At 35.9% G+C, this 13,160-nt stretch overlaps 1 long non-coding RNA gene across 1 annotated transcript in view; it reads left to right on the top strand.

The window, feature by feature from the left end:
* Positions 1–13,160, top strand: part of LOC146595320 (uncharacterized) — a 34,813-nt gene that overhangs the window by 1,901 nt on the left and 19,752 nt on the right. The window lies entirely within an intron of this gene.

Here is a 13,160-nt window from a genome sequence, read left to right as displayed (position 1 = left end):
ACTATATGACAGATGCTCAGATGTAATTCATCTTGCTTATTTTATTTGTGTCTCTAAAATATTATTTAGTAAAGTTTTCTTGGTCTTAACTATGTTTTTTTCTGACTCATTACCAAGAAAAAAAAGTTTGACTGTTTCTCTTGTTTATAGTATTTGTAATTCAAGAWCATGATATAAAATTAATCTTAGAGTTAGTCAAAGTGGAGATTAACATCAGAAAAAAGGGGTAGCTTTAAGTAAAACTATTTGTACAGATATCAACCTGCCTTGCTTATGCTATAATCATTGTCTAAGCCAAGTAGTGTAACATATAATATACTACTATTATCCTGTATAATAATAAACTTTTTATGTATTTCTTCAAACTATGGTGTGTTTTCAATGTATATATAAATCATGTTTTCATTAGTAGAATGACTCTAGCATTTGTGGTCAGGACTGCTTTATATAAATTTTTGGTTTTTTACTGCATTCTCACCAGGGCAGCAACACAGAGGGGAAATTAGCTTTAACTCATTTTTTTTTCTAGATACAGTGGGGCTTTTATAAAGCATGCATGGAATAACTTATGTGGCTCATTGTTTATATTTATATTTTATTTTGATAATGTCTATTTTGAGGCAAATATCAATAGAAGCTAAAATACAGTTTCTCTATTCCTGCACAATTTTAAAAGTCCAGCAAGCTCAAAGGACACCAAATACAATAATTACTATTTATTTAGTAACCCAAACACAGTGTGAACATGTGTAGCTTCCCTGTGCTGTTGGATGTCCTGTCTAAATACTGGAGGCTTGTGTCTCTGTGTTTTGACTTGTACCCTTTTATTTCTGCCCCTAGGCTAGGACCAGGTGCAAATCTGAAATTAAAGCCTGTAAAATGTGAAAGGTTGTTGAAAAGAAGTCTGAATTTTTAGAAGCATTATAAACTCTTGAAATTGTAGCAATTTTGTTAATTTGATTTTAAGAAAAGACATTATAATTTCTTTTCTTTGGTGGAAGCAAACATGGTAGAATAATTGACTGCTAGTTCTGGTCAGTGTAGCACAGAGATGTAATCAGAGATTTTATATTATAGCTTCTTTATATATCTCACTGTAAAAGTAAGGATCATTTATTCCTCCCTACTTCTTGAGCTAACTTCTTTCCTCTTCCTCTCCACTAGATTCAAGACTGCTAATGATTTTTACTGTGACATTTTTCTACATATGGTTAGTTGTGTTCCAAGCTTTCATGCTTACAACAAAGCCTTATCTTTGTCTAGAAGTGTCGCCATGAGGCTTGCTGAAATCTTGGCTGTGTCTTAGTAATGTCAGTTATTTGAACCTTGGTCACCAGCTGCATTTGCTGTTTAAAAAACATTTCAAAGCAAGATTTTGATGAGGAACAGGTCAGGGTAAGCTTGTTGTCAGTTTGGTTCACAAAATCTATTCATATCCTTTCCCAGTAAAATCCCAATGCATTTGTTCCGATATCTGTTAAGGAGTCTAGAGGTGTTATAATTTAATAGCTGAATCATCTCTTTATCTGAAGACAAGGGAGGGAATGGACAGCTATATCTCCTTCTTTCTGTCTTCAGGATTATGGAGACCCAAAATACCTGCAAAAAATAAATATCAAGGTGGGAACAGGTGGATGATGGATTGAAGGGCTGCAGGTCTTCCTGAAGAGGAACTGGTGCAGGGAGAGGGGGATTTTCCCTCCTTTTTTTTTCTTAAAAATAGCCATCCAAAAGGTCAGAAGGGGAAAGATTTTGCTCCCTTTAAGARAAGACTAACACTGGCCTCCTCTCTCTATCAAAACCCAGAAATGAATAGGTATATACTAGATGTCCAGCATTTCCTGAAATGAAAAATATAATATGTGGAGGATTAAGGAACAGAGGAGAGGAGACCTGGGAGATTGAATAGTGGTGTAGTACCCTACTAAGTGTGTGCGCACACTATTCTTTGGGTAATTTGTATGCTCAAGTGGGAATATGGGATTCTTTGTGGTACTAGTAATTCCTTACCTCTCTTCCTATATAACTTAGAAGATAAACACTTTTACAAAAAAAATAAAAGTCACTATGTCATTTTAATGTCAATGATTATGATTGATGTCCTTTTCAATCTGATCTACTTGAACTACAGCTTATTCAGAACAAAAACATCGTGATTAGAATAGTTGATTTCTGTAAGATTTCATTAGTCTATCTTAAAAAACCTGTAGGGCTACATGCTGCTCCAGTTACTGATTCCCAAAAAGTTACAGGCAACTACATGTTAATATTATTTATATAACAGTATTTTTATTATATTTTGATGGACAGCATCTGCTTCGTTTGCTAATAGCTTACTTTGTGGGCCTTCCAAAGGGCAGTGGCAGGAGAGGAGAGAGGAAGCCTGCRTTCTCGTCTCATGTGGGCTGCTGTGCCCAGGCCCACTGGCAGCTTTTGCAGGAAGGAGAAAAGCAACGGCCTCATAAGGAACAGGATACGCTCAGGGGAACGGTTTCTGGTGTGTGGGGCTGGGAATTGAGAGAGAGGCACAGTCAGCAGGCCCTCAGCACTGCAGGTGTGGGTTGCAAGGTTCCTCGGAAAAATGGGAATCCACTCTCAAGTGGGAATTTTGGGGAGCCTGGGAAAGAAGCGCAGTGTTCATTGTAGTCTGGAGTAACACCATGGCAGCAGGAAAAGGTCTGTCCTGCAAGAACACCATGGCCCAGAAATTCGGATTCATTCCTGTTTAAAGTTTGCCCTCCTTAAAAAGGTCTGTTGTCTTGGGCTACGTTGCTACGTTCTCATGGACCCCAGCTTTGACGAGTGAAGCCCATAGTGCACTTTTTGTGGTGTTTGTGGCAAGGAAGAGAGGCAGGCAGATCTGCCTCAAAGTCCTCATTAATTAGCTAGGTAAGTGCCCCTCTCCAGCAGGAAGGAATGAAAGAAGATCCCATGTTTAGCTGCCTCTCAGGGGTCCTCTGCACTGCCACCATCGCTATATCTGATGCCTGGGCTTTACGAGCTCCTGAGGACAACAACGTTCCCTATATTCTCCAATATATCACTGGCCATTTCTCCTGCTCTTTCTATGTTTAATGATTTTTTCCAAGCACCTGTAGGAARCTGTTCTTTACCATAGCAATGGGGTTCCTATACTAGCAATGTGGGTAAATATTTACCCAAGCTTGGTAAATATTGACCCAGGTAAATATTGACCCAGGCAGAGCCTGACAAGGTAGCTAAAGAGACAGAAATCTAGTTACAGGATATTTTCAGTATCAAAGTTTCGTTCAATGCTCTGTGACCTTAAAAATGATAGTCCTGAACTTCTTGACATTTGTACAGATCAAAAGGACCAATATATCAGATTTTGGATGTGTGCTGTCAAAAGTATTATTTTTCTGCAAGCATAGAAGCATCTTTTCTGTAACAGTTTAAACAGCATCAAACTTCTCTCAAATTAGGTGAGACAGCTCTCTCTTTGGGGGAATAGTCAATCCTACCATTATCTGTCTTCCCTTCTCTCTTTTCCCCATGCCACAAAGCCATGTACTTTGTAGGTCACCCCTTACAGAGTCCTGTCCCTGCCATCTGTGTAAGGTCACCCCTTACACAGTCTGACCCCTGTGGGATGTGCAGGTCACTGTAGGAAATAAATTCAGCCTGTCCTCAACCGCTCAGTTGAAGTATCCCTCATATGATGACATCCTTCACCTTGGGCTCTTTTCTTTGGAAGGGTCAGTTTGTTCCTGTACTCAGCACTGGCATTCATTTCCACTGTCCTTAGCACTCTCTCCTGAATCAATTTGTTTTGTCCAGCTGCATCAAGCAGCTGCAGGAGACAACCACATGTTGATGTAATCTTACTACTCACTATGATTTCGAATGCTCTGAATCTAACTTCCACCCCTGAGGAGGAAATCTGTCCTAACTACTCCTCACACTTTCACAGTGTAGACTATAGAAGCACATTATCAGGATCACTATTATCTGTCTACCTCAAAAATACAGTGAATAGGTGAAGTTAGATCTTTTATGAATCCTCCATAAAAGAGGACTTTTTATGATGATTCCAGTTACCAGACGTCCTAGAAGTACAGAGTGAGAGAATAAATAGAAGTAATCACGGAACCAAAGACCCCAGAACTTAATCTTGACTAAATGATAGTGAAGAAAACATACGCGAAAGTATATATACTTCTATATGCACTGATACACCTTTGTATCCATACTCCGGTACTCCATTTGTTGTGTTTCAGCTGGAATTGCACATTGTTCCTGCCTAACACCTTAGCCATCTCCTACCCTTAGGAAAATTTCTACATATGAAAGAAATAGCATGCTGGCAGATTGCCCGCACTGAAGGGCCTGTAGGAACCCAAGGCTACAAACCCCAATGGAACAGACAGTCTTGAGAACACCTTCCCAGAAAAGAAAGCCACTCTGGCATTGAGGACCAAGAGCAAAAAAAGAAAAAAAAGAGGGATGACTGGAGAATCCAAGAGAGGATTAAGATAAGAGGAGATGAAATTTCAAGTAAGCAGCTGTTTTCATGAAATTTTGACCTCTTTTTTTGTTTTCCAGTATCTTGTGTTTGACTCCAATCATTTTCAAGGTTCAGATGAAAAAATCCAAACTTTAGTTCTCATTTTGATGGCCCTTAGATCATTCTCTGGACAACTCTCACCATCCCAGCTGGATTACACAATGCCCTAGAAAAGGATCACAGTAGTTCATGCAGTTGTTGGAACTATAAACCTTGCATGTCCTCTGTTAGTCAGAGGTTATGAACCTGCATGCAAAATGAGACACATCCTGTGCAGCCTTGTGCCATTCAGGAACCTATTCCCAGATTATGAAAAACATGCGAATGGCCAAGTCGTAGCCTTCATTTCCAATTTAGTCATCACAGAGAGCTAACTTTTTCAGAGGGAAAAAATGACTGCATTACTGAGGAAAGTCCTGAATGAAGAATGCAAGACCAAAAAAAAGGACATTTATAGTATGATTTGTGTCTGTGTGTCTATATTAAAATGCTCATTTTTGTATGTTGGCAGTCTGCTGAGGAAATAAAAAATTTCTAACCTCAGCTCTGCTAAGAAACGTATGATACAGTCACTTTAAATATATAAGTAATGGCATCATAAAAGTTACTGCTTTTGTTTGGGTTGATTGATCTCACTTTAGTGCATAACTGTTGAGAATCTTAAAATAGATACTGATGAGTACATGAGCTCCAGTTCTGTTCAAACAGTGGGTGTCCTGTGGGGTTCAAATAAAAACAATTTAGTAGCTCTTGARCCTTTCAAGTACCTACATGTATCTGAGATAATTTAAAGACATACTAAAGAAAAAGATGATGTGGGAACAGAATCCTGATAGCACTGAGCTTATCTAGCGTTCAGAGGAGAGAGGTGATCATGAGAACATCATACAAGTTATACTAATTGTACCTTGTTTTAAGACATAGAAAGCTAGAACATAAGTCTCTTCAAGAAAGGTGAAATAAAACTAGCATGTCTCAGAATCAAAAAAAAGAAATGTGAAGATTTTTTAAATCTTTTTCTATCAGTGTAGAATCATATTTCTTCCATTTCTAAGATCACTTGTAATTAGGATCACCAAACATAAAATATTTCAAAGTTAAATTCAGAGAATGACAAAGATATAGTCCAGGTACCAGGCTTCAAAATGTCCCTTGCATTTCAGCAAGTATTAGCAGAGACATTCACTTTACCTTGCCATTAACTGATGCCTTGAACACAAGAATGGATAGATGAGACACTTTTTTTTTTGGACTGATTTTCTGTTTTAAATAGTTTCTACTTTTACTGATATATTTTTTCTCATATAAATAAGCCCTTGAAAGGATTGCCCAAATCTAGTAATTGCACTGATATTCCTCAACAGCAATTTTCCATAGTTCACGTGAACAAAGATCGTACTGAGGTAATGGAGAAAGAATTTTTCTAAACAAAGTAGAGTCTAATTCTACCTATAAGAACTTTTAATGTGATTGCACTTCACTGGGTTATTGGATTACAGTGGAAGATTTACCCTACTAATAATCATAAAAGTAGAAGATTATTCTTTTTCTACATTCTTTGTTTTATTTGCTTCTTTAAAACATGCTTTTCAGTTACTCCTCTTTTTCTTACATTCCTCTTTTCTTGGAGCAACCTACTCTCCCAAGATCAGCTACATTTTAATTCAGAGGATGGCATACATACACATTCTGTATCAATTGAAGGAAAATAAAATTTTACTTTGACTATAAATATGCTTGATTTGTATTTATTTGGTTGGTTATTTTTTCTAGATCTGCGTATGTAATAGATTTATGAACATGTTGGGAGACAGCTTCATGGCTTTAAATCACATCGTTGTATTGAAATTGCAGCATCTGGGGATTTCATTTCATTTCAAAATCTGGCCACTGAATCTCTTGACTCATCTTAATCTATCATAATATAACAGGAACAAGCATTCCTTAGAGATCTAAGTCAACAACTGGAAAAGTGACAAACAAACATTTACCCACAATCTCTCTAATATATCTGATTTTTAAAGAGACTTTCAAAGCACAGTTTTTGAATATCAAATATTCCATAAGGCACTGGAAAATGGATACCCCCCAAAACCAGACAGCTAATGTCAAATCACTTTTGATAGTCTCAGTGAACTGAACTTTTTTGAATTTACAAGCTAAATTTAAGGATAAAGTTATTTTCCCTCACATGTAAAAATGAAATAGGATTTTTTTAAATGAATTTACCAACTTTTTAGGGTTTTTTTTTTCTTTTTTTATGAGATGGAAAGTTTGCACCTGAAGAAGCCACATATATGCTTGCAAGCAAAAATCTATTCAAGAACTATTCCTCATTTATAAAACCAAAACCACTTCAAGTTGGATCTTGAGACTTGGAGAGTTTGGAGCAGTCATTTGTCATATTGTTGAAGTTCTTCCACTGTGTTCCTGAACTCTGTCTCTCCTCCAAATTGCTTGAATCATCTCTTTAAGAGGAAGTACTTTTCTTTTGCTCACAATTAGGAAATTCAGCTCTCTGAGAAGCGGTTCACAGCCTGTGAAACAGTTAGAGCCATTTTCATGTCAATTTAAAACAAGAAACATTTGGCAAAAGAGGAGATGGAATTGAATCATGAAAATGAACAATTATTTTTAAAATGATAAGAGAGAAGGAGAAACAAAACAGTCCTTAAAAGTATGCCAAGCAAATTCTAATAATTCAGAAGGTTTTGTAGAATCTTTCAAATCTCACAAAAGCTCCATGTTGTGACTTCATTTTTTTTTTAAGGATTCAGGTATGGCTATGGTTTAGGTTATATTTTATCCTAAAGGATAATTTGAAGTGACTACCTCATATTCATAACCTATTTGTCAAATGCACCTCCAGGATAAAAATCTCTATGGTTTACCAAGGGGTCCATTTTGCTTACTCACCTCTCGTTGAAGGTCCCAGAGATATTGCATTCTCCAACAGAATAAACCTCTGGATGCTGGATCACAGCAGGCATGCAGGGGTAAATTCTCAACTAGGATTAAGATTACTTTAATAAATATTTATTTTCTTCCATGTTCTTGAAGTGTTAAACATTAAAGGTCTGAAGTCACTGGGACTGCTTTATACCCTTAAACCCATGAACATGCCTAAGTGGAGGCTGAATGGGGTCTGTGCCCCATGCATTGTGCCACTGATGTCCCTTTCAGTTCTCTCACATTTTCTGTTCATTGAGTCAGGTTGGTGGTATTTTCAAAAGCAAGCAGCTTCTTCATATAGTTCCATTTTTTAATAGTAAATGGAAAATACTTTATGGTATGTTTTGGATTAAAGGAGAACAAAATTAGTGGCACTAAAGGGCTACAAAATGTATGAAATGTTATTGCCAAATATGCCGGAGAAAGCAAAATGTTTTTGTACTTGTTAAAAATATTCTTTTAAACCTCGAAGGAAAGTTCAACCTGTCTGAGAATACTTTTTTATGGCTTCTCTTATGAGATTATATCTCAGGATATTTTATTTTTAAAAAATGAAACCACAATATGACCTTCTGTTTATAATTAAAGATCAGGGTCTATAAAAGATGAAAATTCACATTCTTATATTTCACGTCTGAACCTTTAAAAAATAATCTTACATATCTTTCATCAAGGAAAAACAGTGTCAAATTACTGTTTTATAATGAAAGTTTATACAATAGTTATTGTAGCTTGAATTTGTTTTCTACATCAATCTGAGAATTGCTTGGCCTCTTCTGAAAAAGCTGTGAATTTTGTCTTTCACTGAAACAAATAYGTAAATACATATTTTTATCTTACTCAGTTAAAAAGTGATGTCAACAAAGGGATTTACCCTTTTGTATTTTAAAAGAAGTAGGAATCACTATCTGATACCGAGGATAAGCCATCTGGWAGCTGCTAAGTAGGACTCTATGAAATATTGTGTTAACCTTATGATTCCTATGACTATAAACTCTTGAGTGAAGGCATTCAGCAATTATACAGCAAATTAGTGTGGAATGTGACTTAATCAAATATGACATTTCTAGAACTCTTGGATACTTTACCCCTCCTTTTTCTAGTTTCACTCTATTTGTGCAAAGCTTGTGAGCACAAGTGGCTGACGTGACATATGTAAGAGCTCTACCTATCGCTGACCTGCAGTGTGCCCTTTGCCCAGATCTCCCACGTCTTTTACGCTAAGAGTAAAAGCTTGATTTTCAAGCAGATCTACTATTTACCAAATTTTTGTGTTTTTTAATTAATTCTTCCAAAATCCAAGAGGTAGTCCAAGATGAATCAACCCATGATTACATAAGGCACAAAAAACTCTGCATGAATTTCTTGATTCTTTCAATCTCTTCAATCTTGGAGAATGGTGTACCTAACATTACCAGTCCATTTAATTGGACACATTGCCTATGAGCAATGGCTTTATATCCACATGTAATTTTTATTTAGAAGCTTTTGTGTTAAATTATTTTATCAGAATATCATTTTGCTTACCTTTATATTCATTCAGATCTTTGACAAATGGAAAAAGTTACCAGACAGGAAATTTGTTCTTCTGAATTGAGCATATGTGTTTATAGAAGARTTTAAGAACTCTTCTATAGTTCTTAAGAAGAAATTGTTTTTGTGAACTATTTCTAAAACAGCCAACAAAATCAAGTGAAAAATTATATTACTGCTATGGAGTTCTATCTATACAAAACTTTTGCTAAAAGAATCTCTATTTATTTTGTTCTTCTGATTTTTGGATTATTTCTATAAAGATATATTTATTTTATTCCCATTTAACTCAATAAGTTTTTTCAATATGTGACTGTAACCTGGTGTCCTACATCTTCTTTGTTTAAATGTACATCACTCATAAACTAGCTGCATATTACAATAAATATGACATAGTGTTTATGGAGCTGCCAAGCATAATGGAGTAATCTCCTTCAGTGTTCATTCAGTGTTCATTAATTTCCAGGGGRAAAAAAAAGGTATGTTATCTAAACAAAGAATTATTTTGACACACAAATGTCAYGGTTTGTTGGTTTGTAAAAGTTGGAGCCACAAGTGTGACAAACACTGTTTTTACACTGATTTGCTTTTGAGTTGATGACCCACGGCATTTTATAGCATATAAACTGCATATTGTATCTACGAAGTAAAGGTCTGGCACCCATTTTAACAGCACTGATATGCCACTGCAGGCTCATGACGACATGCAGCACGTAAGTCACATGAAAAATAGCAATATGGGAGAAGGACCATAAGAGATCATCCAGTCCTCCTTCCTGCTATGGGATCCAGGATCCAGCAAAGCACCTCTGGGAGATGTTTGTTCTCTCTCCGTGGCTGTTGCTCTTCCCTGAACCAAGGCTATCGCAGTAGTGCCCTGCTCCCCAGCAGCTGGGTCCTGTTACTTAACTCTCCTTGGGGTTATTAAAGCTTTCCCAGTGTCTAATCTGAGTCTTTGATTCAAATTAAACCAATTACTTTTGCTTCTGCTTCTAGTGGGACAGTTGATCATTGGCTTCTTCATATCAATCTTTTGCATATTGATTCTGTTATCATGTCCTTCCTCAAGCTTCTCTTTTCTAAAAAAAATACGTCCTCTAAACCATTTCTCATATAATGCTTTTTTTTTCAGTCTTCCTATGATTAATTTATTCTCCCCTAGATTCTCTTGAGTTAATCTTAAAATAGGATATCCAGAACTTTGTGTGAGTTTCACAGGAGGGCAGAATAGTGGATAGAGCATCTTCTATGCCTCATCTAGTACATTACGAAGTCTTATACTTCAACACCAGGTTTTTAATTATGTAGAGGCACTTATTGACAGCAAGGGATTTTCAAAAGTATTCATGCTTGGTCTAATTATCTTTCCCCCAAAAATGATTAAATTTCTTCTTATTTTTAACCTAACAAAATMAAAAGGAAAAATCTCATTTTGGAGATAAAGGATTAACCCTCTTTTGAGTGAGCTTTTCTCAGTGTGWTATGTTCTCTCACATATCTTCAAAATATATGAAAAGCAACAAACCTGCATTTGAGCATCCAATATAAAGGCACTAAATTAGCCGCCATGTAAAAATTGCAGGTTATCTCAGGTGACCTAATCGTATCCTGTTCCTTGGTTTCTCCTTTCTGACGATACTTTCTATGAAAAGTATTCCTGAGATCTACTGMGGATCTATACAGCTTACTGGATTTATAATCACATTTTAAAGAGTTGTGATATGGATTATTTTTGACTTCTGGTCTTCTCTCACAGTCTTTAACTAGTTGACTTACAGTCCTGAAACAAGATCTGGGCCCAGTGAATAATTCTCCTACTTCAGAATCCAACAAAATACTTCACAAATCAAAAGGAAACCTTTCCTTTCTGAAAAGCCTTTCTGAAAATATGCAAAGGTAACTACACTTTCTGAAGTAAGAACGGAGAATGAACAGATCATCTTTTGGTTAAAAGAGTGTAAAAAGCATCTGGGTCGAATTTCTGGCTTTTATATAGACTTCAGGATTACCTTAATCATTAGATTTGAGTTCAGCTGAAGAAAGGCTAATGYGTAAACACCCTCTTCAGATTTGGCAGAGAATATCAGTGCCAAAGCCTTGGAAACTCTGAAAACTAGGGATAGTAATATTTTATTTCAGTTTCTTTTATCTAGTTTGTTGTCTAGAGAGTGAGAGCACATCAGCTTATGCAAAGAGCACCCAGCAAAAAGCAGCCCTGATCAGATGGGAGCCAAACTCCATTGCACTCTAGGGGCAGAGAAAGAGATAAACAGCAAAAATATGTGTATAATCCAAATGTTTATTCCAGGACACTTTCTACATTTAATAGAGAATAAATGAAAATAAACATATACCTCAAATATTTGGAATAACAGATCTTTCTGAGCTACTGCAAAAGGTAGCAGTGCTATACTCAGTARAAATATTGTACCCCTTGAGAAATTACAAACTGAGATTTCTTTGGTTTCTCTGGTGTAAATATTAGTGATTAAAACTTAATATGAGCTATGTTCAATCTAATATAACTGAGTTTACAACAGTCATCTAAATTTGCTTGATTTATTTTTGGCACTCTTGTAGATTGTAAATATTTGATAATTTGAAGTATGTATTATTTCAGAGAAATCCCATGGCTTGTCTTGTTTGATCCAAAATCCTCTTTTCACACGTGTCTGAATTAAGAAATTATGGAGTAAATTTTCAGTGCAGCAGAGCCTGAGCTTTCCTCTTTATTAGTACAATAAAAATGTGGATGCAAATTTTATAGCCACCTATTTCATGTGAACCAGTTATTGAGGGAACATATTAACACTGAAATGCAGAGTGAAATGATTTGTGGGCACAAAAGAATCACCACTTTAAAACTGCAGTTCAGCAGGAGCTATAGGGTTGTAYAGACACACTAGGCTTTTTTCTGGCACTGAAGTTGGCATTTGCAATCCAGATATTTTCTTTTGAAAGCCATTATTGAAGGGTAGGTATGGAAAGGGCAAAGTAGTTAAATTCATTRTTTTCTCTATTAAAGGCTACTAAATGGGAGATATTCTAGTATGCAAAAGTGTGTATTCTTTGGGTACCTAAAGAGTTTATGCTCTAGAACATAATACTATAGATAATGAATGATAGTTGTGAGTGAGCATCTTCTATGGAAAAATATGCCACTTATATATGATTAAATGCAAATAATTACAACCACTAAGTAAATTAAAGGAGAAAAATAAAGAAAGTAAGAAAGAAAAACAAGGCATAAGAGTGCTAGATGGAGAAAGATTAGAATTCAAGCTACATCTTTTGCTTGCCAGACTGCATTGCTTAAAGTTTTATTCTCCTAGCACATATATTTTTCTGACATCTTTTCCCATTATTCACAAACCAGACTTAAGAAATATGTACACTTGAACACTCCCACAGGGCTATACTTCTTTGTATTTTTCTCTCATGCTAAGAAATTTCTTCAGTCTCTCTAGAAAAAGGAATCTATATTGTTGCAAGGAAAATTTTATGTTCAAAGCTTCTTAATTTAAAAAAGGGGGCTCTTTTATTTCCAAGTTATAGGTGGATTGAACACTGGAATGACATAATTCTCAGCAAAACTCCTTTTAAGCTTATATTTTCAAAAAAGGCCATTGAAAGCGTTTCAGCTCTGGCACAAGAAATCTGGCTGCTAAATTGACAGTGCACGACTGGGCTTAAGCTGCATATTTCAGCTGGGCTGCCCTGGTGTATTTCTAAGATTATATGGAGTAGGATAAGGGCAGAAGTGTAAAGATTTTCACAAGGAAGTCAGAAAGTTTGGATAGTGGGCCCAGAAGGAAGCACAAGGCAGAAGAGTACTTATAAATTAGCTGCCAGAGGCAATGAATTAGTGGGCAAATCTGTGAACTACACCTGTTTTATTTTATTTCATTTTGTTTTTTAATAAGGTTTGTTGTTCAAATATTATTGCATTATTTAACAAATTGCTTTACTCAGTAAGTAATGTTGCTCTGTTGGACAAGTCATTCAGTTAAGTGAGGGTTTTTTTCCTAGAAATTCAGCCAGCTTTGCCTATAATTTAAGAGAAAACTCCTTTTTTTTCCCACAGAAAGCGGCAAGTTCTAAATGCTTGTTTAAAAGAGGGCAATGAATGCTTCCCAGTACAATGTAAAAG

This window comes from Rhea americana, unplaced genomic scaffold (genome assembly GCF_003343005.1).
Source record: "Rhea americana isolate MKP2758 unplaced genomic scaffold, rheAme1 scaffold_229, whole genome shotgun sequence".
Lineage (NCBI taxonomy): Eukaryota > Metazoa > Chordata > Aves > Rheiformes > Rheidae > Rhea > Rhea americana.
The sequence above is the reverse complement of the archived record's forward strand: the minus strand, read 5'-3'. Positions and strand labels throughout refer to the sequence as shown.